This window comes from Lepidochelys kempii, chromosome 11, assembly GCF_965140285.1.
Source record: "Lepidochelys kempii isolate rLepKem1 chromosome 11, rLepKem1.hap1, whole genome shotgun sequence".
Classification (NCBI taxonomy): domain Eukaryota; kingdom Metazoa; phylum Chordata; order Testudines; family Cheloniidae; genus Lepidochelys; species Lepidochelys kempii.
The window spans coordinates 4295559-4309448 of NC_136390.1; positions in this window are offsets into that span (position 1 = coordinate 4295559).

The window sequence follows — 13890 nt, forward strand, 5'->3', positions numbered from 1 at the left end:
TCAGCGGACAGACCAGGGTGGAGGTCACCGTTCCCAGCATGAAGCCGCATAGGAGATAACAAGGGTCTCTGTGTACATATAATAGAGGCAGCCTGCACAAGGGCCCCATTAGATTTAAATCAAGGCCCGAGGGAAACACTGGCTTCTCTGGCTGAGCTATTCAGAGCCACAACAATACTGCTGAGAAGCAGCCGGAAAGGTCTGCTTGCAAGGCAGGCACATTCCACGCAGAGAGCAATTAGTTAGACTCCATCTTCCTGCAGTCTCCTTGGGGCCTGCAATCAGAGAGGTCCCAGCATCCTCTGGATCCACTGCAACTTTCCTTCCTTTCCTCCCTACCCCGCAATGTGCCAGCCAAACCAAAACCCCGAGTGTGAACTTTGGGGAGTCCGAGATCAGAATCCAGCTCCGCTGCAGAGTCTCAGGCCCAGCTCTAGACATGTAGGCGAATGGTTCAGGACAGAGGATCATAGGGCATCTGTAATGACTGTTTTCAGAGTAACAGCCGTGTTAGTCTGTATTCGCAAAAAGAAAAGGAGGACTTGTGGCACCTTAGAGACTAACCAATTTATTTGAGCATGAGCTTTCGTGAGCTACAGCTCACTTCATCGGATGCAGACTGTACTTCAATTATTCATGAGGGTCTAGTATGGCCTTGGCAGGTCACCTAACCTCCATGTGAGCTTCAGTTTCCCCATCTGTAACACTCAGCTTCCTTGCAGGAGTGTCGTGAAAATGAACCCATGTCTCTAAGGTCCTCATGATGCTTCCAGTAAAAAAAATGGATGTCGTTCATGTGTTGGTAGCTAATTCTCAAGCATCCTGGAGGCTAGAATCCTGGCTGGTCACATCGCACCCATATCGAACGGTTCCATGTGGTGCAATCCAGCCTTAAGAATCAATGAGAAATCCTTGGTCTGGCATGGATGGCATCACCACCTTAGGAGCATGCTGGAGTGGGAGGGGAGCAAAATCATTCCAAAGCTTATGGTAGATGATGGCATTCGCCCTGAGTAGAGTGGGAAGTACATGTGGCTGAAGAGGTGATGAAGAAACCCAAAGGTATGCCTATGAATCACCCTGGCTGGAAGCACAGGCTCGCCAGAGATAACGCAAAACCTGCTGCATCAAGCCTACAAAAATTGCGGAACAGGCAGAGAAATCCAGGCATTAGCCCGAGGGCAGGAGGGAGCAAGACAGCAGATGGAACCTTCCATCCCAGAAGTGAGAGTTGGTCCTGAAGGGTTCAGAAGACCCAGAAGCCCTGTGCAGCAAGGCAATACAGTTTAAGGCTGTGGGAGTTCAAGGATACGGAAGAGTCCAGATGATTGCCCAGGATGTAACAACTGTACCGTCGATCCTTGCTCAGAGCCAGTGTGCACGACATGGTGACATAAGCTGGTGGCCACAGGAGCCTGGTCTACACTAGTGTTCCCAACACCGCTAATGCCGGTGGATGTGAACCAGTGTTAGCCAGAGTTGGGAATTTTTTCAGAGAGAGGGTTAGTATGCACAAGGCCTAGGGATTCTACCCAGGAGACACTGAACATGCCCCGGGTCCTAAAGAATGAAACTGGCATCCCCTGCTCAGTGCTGGGAATGCAAGTGAGCGCAAGGGGAGTGTGCCAAGGTGCACACTCTCGGGGTGAAGGAATGTGGTGGACCAACCTTATTTCACACACTGAAACTGAACTGAACTTCGCTCTGTCACCTTAGAGATAACAGTTGGTCAGGGGAAGTGCTGGTTCTTAGATTTTAGCTCAAAATGTCATTCTTGTTCCCTTTCTCCAGAGGCCTGGGTCATCCCCATGACATCTTACCTGATTCTGATTCTCATTTCCATGGGACTTTGATGGAATTACTCTGGTGTCAATGAGAGATCAAGCCTACTGTCACTAGACAGGTTTCAGAGTAGCAGCCGTGTTAGTCTGTATTCGCAAAAAGAAAAGGAGTACTTGTGGCACCTTAGAGACTAATAAATTTATTTGCGCATAAGCAATAAGTGAGCAGTAGCTCACGAAAGCTTATGCTAAAATAAATTTGTTAGTCTCTAAGGTGCCACAAGTCCTCCTTTTCTTTTTGTCACTAGTCAGAATATCTTGAAGTAGGAACACTCCAACGGAAAAGTGCACACTGGCATACTCTGAAGTGAACAATGTGTATATTCTCAGCTTCCGAATCAGCAGAGAGTGAGGAATTTGCACTGGAACCGGGTTGTTTGTGCTTTCACCCATGCCATCAATTACAGAGACTCTTTACTATTCCCGGAGCATGTTGCCAATTACCCATTTTGCATGTCCATTACCGGCAGCACCCGGAAAGGAGCAGCATGCTCTGCAGGGGACTGGAGCCAGCATGTGATCCCTCAAGAACAATAGTCACACAAGGACGTGCAAGAGCAACAAAAAATGTGAAAATGTGTTTAACACAGTCAGACTGGTGCAAACTAGCCAGCAGTGGGGAGAGCTCAAAAGCTACAGGGCGCTGGTATGGAGAAGCTTCCACTTCTCCACTGGTTTGGAGACGTATCCAGGTTGTCTCCAAAACATCTGGCTCTGCATTGCTGGACTTCCAGGAAGCACAGAGGGATGCAGCTGTGTGATCCGTGTGTGCTAAGTGTCCCTTTTAGTGTCTGAGCCACAGATGCTATGGGTGAGTTACACAGAGTGTGGTGTCGACTCAGGAGTGCTTTGCCAGCATGGTTCTACCCATATCCTATACCAACCAAATGCTGCTCGTCTGGATGCAATTTATTCTGGCAGAACTGCACTTTTCCCAGCATAGTTTATTCCAGCTCCCCTCCTCCCCCTCTCTCCCCTCCCAAGTGAAATACGCTATGCTGGCAAAAGCACAGTTAGGAGGGTGCCTACACTAGGAGGGTGTGCTGGCCCAGCTCGGTCGGTCAGGGATCACACCATCACACCCCTTTCCAACACAGCTAGACCTGGTCGGAAAGGGGAGCAAATGAAAACCATATTTTTTAAAATAAGACAGAGGAATTTTTTCAAACCTCAAAAAAAAAAAAAAAAAAAAGGAAAAAGGTGGTTTGAATTCCAGGCAAAAGTCAGAGTTGAGACTTACTGTATCCAAACGGGCTCACCCACATTTCACGGTAACAATACTTAACAGTGCTCGCTATTTTGCCCTGCTCTAGAACCTTCCATCTGAGTCTCTCCGATCACCGGACGAGCTGCAGCGTGCCACGTACATCTGTGGTGCTACATAAATTACCAAAAAGTGACCTTTCTCTAGTGCCTTTCATCTTCACAGAATTGGATGAACGTTGGCCAGGATCCAGGGGTGGGGCATGGCAGCTCTCTCTGTGCTACACCCCTGGTGGCTTCCGAATGGCATGTCCTTGTAGCTCTCAGGAGATCACCCCAGGGTAGGACGATTCCCTGGGGGCACAGAGCCAGCGCAGCAACTCCTACATCACCCCACTTCCGTGTTGCTGGTGTCGGGAACCTAGTCAGGGCTTCCCTACGCCCTGCTGATCCCGGGTTGCCCCCTGGCAGCTATTTTTACTTGGCGGGGAGGGGGCACATGCTCTCACGTTTTGGGGACTGCAAACTATTACATTCTTGGGGAAATGCCCTCACTTTTAGGGCACAGAACATAGAATCATAGAAATGTCAGGCTGGAAAGGGCCTTGAGAGGTCATCTCGACCAGCCCCCTGTGCTGAGGCAGGACCAGGTAAACCTAGACCATCCCTGACAGGTGTGTGTACAACCTGTTCTGAAAAATCTCCAGTGACGGGGATTCCACAACCTCCCTTCGTAACCTGTCCCAGTGCTTAACTATTCTCACAGTTAGAAATTTTTCCTAATATCTAACCTAAATCTCCCTTGTTGCAGATTAAGCCCATTGCTTCTTATCCTATCTTCAGTGGACATGGAGAGCAATTGATCACTGTCCTCTTTAGAACAGCCCTTCACATATCTGAAGACTGTTATCATGTCCCCTTCAGTCTTTTCTCAAGATGAAACATGCCCAGATTTTTTAACCTTTCCTCATAGGTCAGGTTTTCTAAACCTTTTCTCATTTTTGTTTCTATCCTCTGGACTCTCCAATTTGTCCACATCTTTCCCAAAGTGTGGCACCCAAAATTAGACACAATACTCCAGCTAAGACCTCACCAGTGCCAAGTAGAATGGGACATTTACCTCCCATGTCTTACATACGACACTCCTGTTAATAAACCCCAGAATGACGTTAGCCTTTTTCACAACTTTTTCCATTTCAGTAGTACTACCATCTAGACAGTTATTCCTCATTTTGTAATTGTGCATTTGATTTTTCCTTCCTCAGTGTAGTACTTTGCATTTGTCTTTATTGAATTCTATCTTGTTGATTTCAGACCAATTCTCTAATTTGCCAAGGTCATTTTGAATTTTAATCCTGTCCTCCAAAGTGTTTGCGGCCCTTTCCATCTTGGTGTCATCCACAAATTTTATAAGCATACTCTCCACTCCATTATCCAAGTCATTAATTAAAATATTGAATAGTACTGGACCCAGGACTGATCCCTGACAGACCCCACTAGATTTGCCCTCCCAGTTTGACAGCGAAAAATTGATCACTCTTTGAGTGAGGTCTTGCCAGCAGTTTTGCCCCATTTTATAGTAATTTCATCTAGACCACATTTCCCTATTTTGCTTATGAGAGTGTCATGTGGAACTGTGCTAAAAGCCTTACTTCAAAGCCATACTTACAAAAGCCATACGGTTATGGGACACATCACCAGGTGGCGCTGTTACATAAAGTCTTCCAAGTTCTTTTTCTTAGCATGCAAGCAAATGTTCAGTCTTGGAAAGACATGCTGTGTGGTGTTACTATGCAAAGTTCAGGAGCAAAGGGAGTGGTGTGAGTGGCAGGAGAATTTGCTCTCTGCCTTGGTCTCTGATTAGAATCAGTTCTTGCGGCAGAGTAGCTCCCTGGGCACTGGTGTTGGGCTGTGATTCCTGAAAGAAGGGATCCCTGCATGATGTTTGTGACCACCTCTGTTCCAGGACTGGTGCATATATGTAAATAAATAAGTTGCTCTTAGAATGTACTCTGACTTTGCATCACTGATTTCTCTTCCACTGAGAAACCAGCCTACAAAGCCCTAGATATTTACTATAGCATAGGGGCAACTGTGTGATGCCTTTTTTCCAGTATGAGCATTTCCTGAAGCCTTCTTATGCTACGAATATTCTTATGCAGCTAAAAGGCACATTGTTGACTTCAAAACTAGTCAGTTTACAAAAGAGCGAGTTAAAGGGAGTTTGAGGTCCTATCCTGAGTCCTGGCTGTCAATTGTTGTGGTTTTACAACCAAATTTTCCTTTTTCTTTCAAATGTTTCTCTCTCCCTGTTGCTGTGCAAAAAAACAAACAAGAGGGGAAAATGACTATGCAGGGGGAAACAATAAAACTGACTATGCACAAAGTGCTGTCCAATGGAGAAAGTAAACACTGGAGTAAACAAAGAGAAATATTAATCTCTTTCCCTTTTCTCCATCTTAGGTGCCACTTGTAACAAGTCTGTAAAAACTGTTCAAGTCAAAGTGTGATTTTTATGCTGAAATTATCTTTTTAAATATATTTAGCTAAGTATTTGGTGAGTAATTTTTTCTGCAATAATGCAACAATATGTTATGGATACACTATTCCACCTCTCCCAAGAGATGCCCCTTGGCTTACAGCAGATTTATCTCTGCCTCCACAGACCTGGTATTTTTTTACTTTTATTATTGTAATTATTTACAGAAAAAATGCTGAATCAGGAAACTGACTATGCTAAGGAAATGAATCTTGCAAGGTTTAAAGCTGTCAGCATGGCCTTTTTTCTCATGTCCCCATTTTTGGCTCTTTGTTCCAGGTGGGAATTTTGGCAAGCTGAGAAAGGTATATAATAGAGATCGTGCACTTTCACTCTGAGGTGTTTACTTGCCCTTCGAGTCAGTTAAACCCTGCACGGAATGGTTCCGTCATAAGCCTGCCTAAAAACAGTCAGCCATTCAAAAGTTTATTCCCTCAGCTTGCTATTGTATACTATTCTATATTATGAATGGCTTCTTACATTTCTATCACACCTCTCGTCCCAAAGGTGCCCAAAGCGTTTCTCAGATTACATATACCAGAATCATTTTACTGCTACTGAAGTGCAGCCACTTCTGGGGTGGAATGCAGCAGCGGTTTCACAGCGCTGAGCAACACTTCACAGCAGTTTAGAATGGGATATGAAGACTATTCATATCCCACTGAAACACTCCGTCAACAACACACAGGGCCAGAATCAAGACTCACTTTGACCTTACGACGAGAGGCAGAAAATCCTCTCTGACATGCACCTCAACAAAGTCATCCGTGACCTTGTCACATCTAGGTGAAATGACGGTAACGCATTCCTAATTGGGCTTCCCTTGAAACTAGTCCAGAGGCAGCAATGTTTGTAGAACATGGCTGCTAACTTGCTCCTTCAAATAGGAGTGATGGGGGTCTGTGACATTCACCCTACCTGATCTGCACCAGCTGCCAATCTGCAAAAGATACTCAAGACCTTAGTGAAAAGAAAAGGAGGACTTGTGGCACCTTAGAGACTAACCAATTTATTTGAGCATAAGCTTTCGTGAGCTACAGCTCACTTCATCGGATGCAAGTGAGCTGTAGCTCACGAAAGCTTATGCTCAAATAAATTGGTTAGTCTCTAAGGTGCCACAAGTACTCCTTTTCTTTTTGCGAATACAGACTAACACGGCTGTTACTCTAAGACCTTAGTGCCAGCACATAAAACCCTTAGAGCCCTTAGGGCCTAAGCAATCACCTCTTACCCTACTTGTCATCCCAGCAATTAGAGTCAGCCAGCCTAGGCAACTCCGAGTCTCCAGATGCAATCAGGATCAGATTAGGAAGAGGACTCGACTGTCTCAGAGGAGGTTCTATGTTTGTGGAACTCCCACCTGGACAGAATCTGCGGGTCAGAATCCAACCTCAGCTGTCTTTAGGGCACCATATAGGGTCCATTTATTCTCTCTGGTTTGTTATGGGCTACACTGCACACATACTGTTTTTGGCCTCTGCTACTCCCTCTCCTTCTATCCCATCGTATCTGTGTGGAATGGATTCCTCTGCTCAGGGATGGCTTGCCAGTGCAGAATGATCCTTCTGGAGGTGGGTAGCTGGCCAGATGGTAAATGGGTTCCTCCGGGTGCCAGATTTTGATGAGGCTGGCTGGGTGTGCCCTGGGGCTGGCTGGCTTTCTGGCCAGATTTTTAAAATATTTTGTGCTGTGGTTTGAGCAGCGCTTGGATACTTTGCAAAAGACACCTTATACATTGATTAAATAAATACACATAAACCACTATTTTAAATCCTTCTTTCATGTTGTCCTTTTCATGAGTACAACGTCCCATCCATCAGCTCCATCATCATGCTGCACTAGGGCCAGCCCAGTTCAACTACAAATACTTTGGCATCTGCACAACGGCTGGGAAATAAATATTTTATTTAAAGGAGACTTGGTTTGGAATAGGGATTGTGTCTTCTGTTATGTTTCCCACAATGCCTGGTAGATTCTGGGTGCTAGCAGAAACAAATACTTAAATTAATAATTATGATGATGGTGTCATCCACTTGCCCAAAGTCTCCCTAAACGCTAGTGACTTTATATACCTCTAATTAGGGAAGGGTGAACCTCAAAACATTTGGATTTTCCTATCTGCTACAACCTCCAAAGTTCAGATGATTTCCAAACTTTATCCAAAACCCAGGGACTCCAGTCCTGCCCTTACTGAACACACTAGAAGTTTTGCTATTGACTTCAATGAGAGCAGAATTAGGCTTAGAAATAGCTTTGGAGAATGAGAAGCTGACTCACAAGCTGACTCTCCCTGGGTTTCCCACTGATTTGAGGGGTGGGGGGGGGAGATCACTCTATGGAGGTACCTGCCCTTGTAGTCAAGAGTTGCAAACCCATCTTGTGAGCACAGGGAAGGGCTTATGGAATTCAATATCACCTGGGAGTTCAGTCTGAGGGTCTGTCTACCCTAGAAATGCCACAGCGGCCCAGCTGCAGCGCTGTAGTGTGGACACTTACTACAGCGATGGAAGAGGTTATCATAGAATCATAGAATATCAGGGTTGGAAGGGACCTCAGGAGGTCATCTAGCCCAACCCCCTGCTCAAAGCAGGACCAACCCCAACTAAATCATCCCAGCCAGGGCTTTGGCAAGCCTGACCTTAAAAACTTCTAAGGAAGGAGATTCCACCACCTCCCTAGGTAACGCATTCCATTGTTTCACCACCCTCCTAGTGAACAAGTTTTTCCTAATATCCAACCTAAATCTCCCCCACTGCAACTTGCGACCATTACTCCATGTTCTGACATCTGGTACCACTGAGAATAGTCTAGATCCATCCTCTTTGGAACCCCCCTTTCAGGTAGTTGAAAGCAGCTATCAAATCCCCCCTCATTCTTCTCTTCTGTAGACTAAACAATCCCAGTTCCCTCAGCCTCTCCTCGTAAGTCATGTGTTCCAGACCCCTAATCATTTTTGTTGCCCTCTGCTGGACGCTTTCCAATTTTTTCACATCCTTCTTGTAATGTGGGGCCCAAAACTGGACACAGTACTCCAGATGAGGCCTCACCAATGTCGAATAGAGGGGAACGATCACATCTCTCGATCTGCTGGCGATGCCCCTACTTATACATTCCAAAATACCATTGGCCTTCTTGGCAACAAGGGCACACTGTTGACTCATATCCAGCCTTTCGTCCACTGTAACCCCTAGGTCCTTTTCTGCAGAACTGCTGCCAAGCCATTCGGTCCCTAGTCTGTAGCGGTGCATGGGATTCTTCCATCCTAAGTGCAGGATTCTGCACTTGTCCTTGTTGAACCTCATCAGATTTCTTTTGGCCCAATCCTCTAATTTGTCTAGGGCCCTCTGTATCCTATCCCTACCCTCCAGCGTATCTACCTCTCCTCCCAGTTTAGTGTCATCTGCAAAGTTGCTGAGGGTGAAATCCACACCATCCTCCAGATCATTAATGAAGATATTGAACAAAACCAGCCCCAGGACCGACCCTTAGGGCACTCCGCTTGATACCAGCTGCCATCTAGACATGAAGCTATTGATCACTACCAGTTCAGCCTGACAATCTAGCCAGCTTTCTATCCACCTTATAGTCCATTCATCCAGCCCATACTTCTTTAACTTGCTGGCAAGAATACTGTGGGAGACCGTATCAAAAGCTTTGCTAAAGTCAAGGAATAACACGTCCACTGCTTTCCCCTCATCCACAGAGCCAATTATCTCATCAGAAGGCAATTAGATTAGTCAGGCATGACTTGCCCTTGGAGAATCCATGCTGACTGTTCCTGATCACTTTCCTCTCATCTAAGTGCTTCAGAATTGATTTCTTGAGGATCTGCTCCATGATTTTTCCAGGGACTGAGGTGAGGCTGACTGGCCTGTAGTTTCCAGGATCCTCCTTCTTCCCTTTTTTAAAGATGCGCGCTACATTAGCCGTTTTCCAGTCGTCCAGGACCTCCCCCAATCACCATGAGTTTTCAAAGATAATGGCCAATGGATCTGCAATCACAGCCGCCAATTCCTTTAGCACCCTCGGATGCAGTGTTCTTCCGTTGCTGTAATAAATCCACCTCTCCAAGAGACATTGGTTGGTCGCCAGAAGAATTCTTCCATCAACCTAGCAGGGCCTACATCTGGGTTTAGGTCAGCTTACATTTTTCGCAGCCCTGAGCGATGTCATTAGATGAATCTCATTTTGTAGTGTAGACCAGCCCTGAGATCCATTTAGGGGCATAAACCTCTTTCCCTTTGGGAGCATGGTGAGTAGAAAGGCCCCTCTCCCTCCTCCCTCCCCCACACAGATGTACTGCCACAAATCTCTGACAAGGGATGGGGAAGGACATAGGGCAGCATGGAGTGGAACTGAATGGAACAGCCCTGGTCTCCAAGCATACATTTAAACTTGGAGCTGGGGGTGCAATTCCCAGCTTGAGGAGATGTACCCACACCAGCTCTGACCAAGCTAGCATGCTAAAAATAGAGCCTAGCCATGGCAGTGTGAGTGGTGGGCAGGCTAGCTGCCCAGTGTATGCACCGACCATCCTGGATACATGCTTGCAGCAGCGAGCCACTCCTGCTGCTTGCCCTGCCACAGCTCCACTCGATTTTTAGCGCTCTAACTAAATCAGAGTTAGCATGAGTAGGTCTCCTTGAGCTGGGAGTCACACCCCAGGTTGAACTGTGGCTGCACCTTAAGGCTCCCTGAGCTGAGGTCATCCTGCTCCCTGCAGCACGGGGAAAGGAGAGGCAATTGCCAGGAGGGCAGGAAGTGGAGTAACGGGGATTTTGGTTTGAGGCTTTGGAGAAACCTGTCACTGTCTGCAGAGGAAGTTTCCTCTCACCTGGGTTGTCTGTCTGGGTAGGTATTTATATTGCATTCATCACCCTGTTGTCTGGTGAGGAAGTGGCCCCCAGCCCATCAGGATCACTCCCAGAGAAGACTAGGGGTTTTCCCCACAGTCAGCTGTCTTCAGCCTCCATTGCTTTTTTTCTTACATACCCCTGGCCCCATCCCACTCCCTTGTGGTTCTTTCTTTTCTTAGAGAGTCGACTCGGCTCAGCACCGAGGGCCTCTATCTGCAGCCTGGTCACTCTCCGACATTTCCTATAAAGCAAACACGCTCGGCACTTTCATCTCCTGTTAATTATCACTCCGGGGCAGTTCAACCTGGAGGACAGAGACCCTCTCACCTTTCTGCCCCAAGTCCCAGTCTGCACCAAGGCATGGACGGGAGCAGTGGCTGGTGATGTGGATTGGTTAGGCACCCAGCCCTCTGCCCACATCCCTTCCCCTTTTGTGTGTCAAAGAAACAAATAAACAGAGAAACAGGCAGAAAAAAAAAAGCAAAGGTCACAAGTTCCATTTATGCAGCAACTCCATGCTCTTTAGTGGGCCCAAACAATGCGCGTCCTTTAATGATTTATTGCTACAATGCTTTGCCTTTCAGCCACAGCTCTGGAAGGAAGGAAGGAAGTGCAACCTCCCCGGCACTTGTAATTTCTGACAGGTGTCAGAAAGGCTTGAGAAAAGAATGACACTTGGGATTTAGCCTCTTCAAGTCTGCAATTACACTCTTGTGCTCACATGTGAACTACTGCTCGGTGGGGTGGGACCCCGACACCAGCAGCCAATGACACTTGTTTGGCCTGTACGGCCCCTCCTTATGCGTTATGGGATACGAGTTGATAGATCCTATCACTCAGAAGTAAACATCCAGGAAAGTAAGGGAAACAATTCCAGTAGTGTTATGTAGTGTCTAGTGTATATGTAAAAAGAAAAGGAGTACTTGTGGCACCTTAGAGACTAACCAATTTATTTGAGCATGAGCTTTCGTGAGCTACAGCTCACTTCATCAGATGTTTACCGTGGAAACTGCAGCAGACTTTATATACACACAGAAATCATGAAACAATACCTCCTCCCACCCCACTGTCCTGCTGGTAATAGCTTATCTAAAGTGATCAACAGGTGGGCCATTTCCAGCACAAATCCAGGTTTTCTCACCCTCCACCCCCCCACACAAATTTACTCTCCTGTTGGTGCTAGCCCATCCAAAGTGACAACTCTTTACATAATCAAGTCGGGCTATTTCCTGCATAGATCAAGGTTTTCTCACATCCCCCCCACCCCCATACACACACAAACTCACTCTCCTGCTGGTAATAGCTCATCTAAACTGACCATTCTCCAGGTTTAAATCCAAGTTAAACCAGAACATCTGGGGGGGGGGGGGGTAGGAAAAAACAAGAGGAAACAGGCTACCTTGCATAATGACTTAGCCACTCCCAGTCTCTATTTAAGCCTAAATTAATAGTATCCAATTTGCAAATGAATTCCAATTCAGCAGTTTCTCGCTGGAGTCTGGATTTGAAGTTTTTTTGTTTTAAGATAGCGACCTTCATGTCTGTGATTGCGTGACCAGAGAGATTGAAGTGTTCTCCGACTGGTTTATGAATGTTATAATTCTTGACATCTGATTTGTGTCCATTTATTCTTTTACGTAGAGACTGTCCAGTTTGACCAATGTACATGGCAGAGGGGCATTGCTGGCACATGATGGCATAGATCACATTGGTGGATGTGCAGGTGAACGAGCCTCTGATAGTGTGGCTGATGTTATTAGGCCCTGTGATGGTGTCCCCTGAATAGATATGTGGGCACAATTGGCAACGGGCTTTGTTGCAAGGATAAGTTCCTGGGTTAGTGGTTCTGTTGTGTGGTATGTGGTTGTTGGTGAGTATTTGCTTCAGGTTGCGGGGCTGTCTGTAGGCAAGGACTGGCCTGTCTCCCAAGACTTGTGAGAGTGTTGGGTCATCCTTCAGGATAGGTTGTAGATCCTTAATAATGCGTTGGAGGGGTTTTAGTTGGGGGCTGAAGGTGACGGCTAGTGGCGTTCTGTTATTTTCTTTGTTAGGCCTGTCCTGTAGTAGGTAACTTCTGGGAACTCTTCTGGCTCTATCAATCTGTTTCTTTACTTCTGCAGGTGGGTATTGTAGTTGTAAGAAAGCTTGACAGAGATCTTGTAGGTGTTTGTCTCTGTCTGAGGGGTTGGAGCAAATGCGGTTGTATCGCAGAGCTTGGCTGTAGACGATGGATCGTGTGGTGTGGTCAGGGTGAAAGCTGGAGGCATGCAGGTAGGAATAGCGGTCAGTAGGTTTACGGTATAGGGTGGTGTTTATGTGGCCATTGTTTATTAGCACTGTAGTGTCCAGGAAGTGGATCTCTTGTGTGGACTGGACCAGGCTGAGGTTGGTGGTGGGATGGAAATTGTTGAAATCATGGTGGAATTCCTCAAGGGCTTCTTTTCCATGGGTCCAGATGATGAAGATGTCATCAATATAGCGCAAGTAGAGTAGGGGCTTTAGGGGACGAGAGCTGAGGAAGCGTTGTTCTAAATCAGCCATAAAAATGTTGGCATACTGTGGGGCCATGCGGGTACCCATAGCAGTGCCGCTGATCTGAAGGTATACATTGTCCCCAAATGTGAAATAGTTATGGGTAAGGACAAAGTCACAAAGTTCAGCCACCAGGTTAGCCGTGACATTATCGGGGATAGTGTTCTTGACGGCTTGTAGTCCATCTTTGTGTGGAATGTTGGTGTAGAGGGCTTCTACATCCATAGTAGCCAGGATGGTGTTATCAGGAAGATCACCGATGGATTGAAGTTTCCTCAGGAAGTCAGTGGTGTCTCGAAGGTAGCTGGGAGTGCTGGTAGCGTAGGGCCTGAGGAGGGAGTCTACATAGCCAGACAATCCTGCTGTCAGGGTGCCAATGCCTGAGATGATGGGGCGCCCAGGATTTCCAGGTTTATGGATCTTGGGTAGTAGATAGAATATCCCAGGTCGGGGTTCCAGGGGTGTGTCTGTGCGGATTTGATCTTGTGCTTTTTCAGGAAGTTTCTTGAGCAAATGCTGTAGTTGCTTTTGGTAACTCTCAGTGGGATCATAGGGTAATGGCTTGTAGAAACTCGTGTTGGAGAGCTGCCGAGCAGCCTCTTGTTCATATTCCGACCTATTCATGATGACAACAGCACCTCCTTTGTCAGCCTTTTTGATTATGATGTCAGAGTTGTTTCTGAGGCTGTGGATGGCATTGCGTTCCGCATGGCTGAGGTTATGGGGCAAGTGATGCTGCTTTTCCACAATTTCAGCCCGTGCACGTCGGCGGAAGCACTCTATGTAGAAGTCCAGTCTGCTGTATTGTGACATCACTTCCTTTCAACAGTCTACCAACTGATTGGTAGAAAGAACTCCAGTACTTCCTATGCCACCAGCATAGGCCAATGCCACCTGAGCTAAAAGAGAATCTCTATTA